Source organism: Sinocyclocheilus grahami, unplaced genomic scaffold, assembly GCF_001515645.1.
Source record: "Sinocyclocheilus grahami isolate Dianchi unplaced genomic scaffold, SAMN03320097.WGS_v1.1 scaffold6162.1, whole genome shotgun sequence".
Lineage (NCBI taxonomy): Eukaryota > Metazoa > Chordata > Actinopteri > Cypriniformes > Cyprinidae > Sinocyclocheilus > Sinocyclocheilus grahami.
Window position 1 is genome coordinate 8,767 of NW_015510656.1, and position 1,698 is coordinate 10,464.

The 1,698-nt window shown below is 36.0% G+C and overlaps 1 long non-coding RNA gene across 1 annotated transcript; it reads left to right on the top strand.

Annotated features, from left to right (window-relative positions):
* Positions 1 to 223: 223 nt before the first annotated feature.
* On the top strand, positions 224 to 1,697 carry LOC107577471 (uncharacterized). Its single transcript, XR_001608208.1, has 2 exons — positions 224 to 273; positions 568 to 1,697. It is a non-coding gene; the product is annotated as an uncharacterized lncRNA (long non-coding RNA).
* The last annotated feature ends 1 nt before the right edge of the window (position 1,698 follows it).

The window sequence follows — 1,698 nt, forward strand, 5'->3', positions numbered from 1 at the left end:
TCTTTTGGATTTACTAGAATTCAATCAAATGGCTTCACCAACACATTTTTGTGTCTGTCTTGTGCTCTACATATTTCTTCTGTGAGGCTGCGACATAAGAAGTGTGCGGCTGTGTACGCAGCTTAGAGGCAACATTGCTGATACGCTTAACTGAACCAGAGAATCTGTGGTTTTATGTAGCACAAAGAAGAATTGTTTTCATATGTCATGTTTCCTTTCTCCATACAGAAATTATGAGTACAGATTTGCTTGAGGAGCTGATGTCATCAGAAGGTAAAGCCGAGCATGAGTCAGGCCACCTGTATATAGTCTATTACTAAACATGAAATGGAAGTTTGGATGTTTATGTATATAACAAATCCTGTGTTTATGTATTCTATTATGAATATAATCAATAAAAGTAGTTCAAATTTGACTGTCAACTGAAATTGTATCCATTTTAGAAAAAAAATGCTCAATGGCATCATGATGGGTGTGATGAAAAATCAAAGGAGCAACTGGTAGACAGTTTCATATTGTTACACAAACATGGCCATAGTATCACTCTTCTCTCTTTCTCTTTCATAGTTTTCTCTCCGCTCCTCCGTCTATCCCCTCCTCCGGGTGACCATGACTACATCTATAACCTGGATGAGACGGAGGGCCTTTGTGACCTCTTTGACGTTCCCATTGCCAACCTTTGACCTCCAAACACACCATACAATGAGAGTAGTGTACTTAAAAGAACTTTCTTTTTTATTTACCTTTTTGAAAGGAGAAAAAAAGAAAGTGTGGCTCTGTGTCAGATCCATATTTATGATAAGCTGATTCTGTGTGTATATAAAGCTTTTTTATATGTGTATATTTACTCCAACCCCAAAGCGGCTGACTGAAAATGAACTTTCCCTGCTAAATTCAACTGATCCAATCTGATGAAGACATCAGACATCCGTACAAACATTGTAAAAAAACTATTTTTTATCACAAAATAGACTAAATTCACCAGCAATGGTTAATGGTTCCATGAAAATACCAGCTAGATGGCTTTCTAAATGGTCTTCCTCTTCTAAAGTAGCACCTTTTCACTTATACAGATTGTTAATGAAACGGTGTATTTCTTGTGTGATTATTCTTTTGAAGAAAGCATGCCTCTAATGCATACATTTTGAGGCGATTCTGCTTGTAGGCAGAAGTTTGTTCTCATCTTGCAGCACATGACAGCTCTTGGAAACACCATGCCAAAGTAATTAAGTTACACTAAAAACTTAGTGGGGAAGATTGCATTGCAGAATAGCCTGTTCTTGTGCGTTTGATACAGTTTGGTGCTACATGGCGAAATCTATTAAGAGTGTCGATCCTCAGAAAAAGTGAAGGAACATACTTTGTGTTGGATGAACCATTCCTATTTTGTCTATTTTGAGTGTGCTTTTTTAATTGTCTCACAAAATTATGGAAGCTAGTTTTCACCATGGAATAAAAAAATTAGAAGGGTAATTGCAACTCTTTTTCTCCGCAATTCTGAGAAAAAAAATGGAGTCGCAGTTGCAAGAAAAAAAATCAGAATTGTAGGAAAAAGTTGCAATTACCTTTTTATTCTGTTTGAAACTAAAAAAAATTGAGATGTAAACTTGAGAGAATTCAGAGAGAAAAGTCAGAATTGCGAGATAAAAACTGTGAATTACAATAACTAATTGTGAGAGAAGAACTCAATTGTGAGGG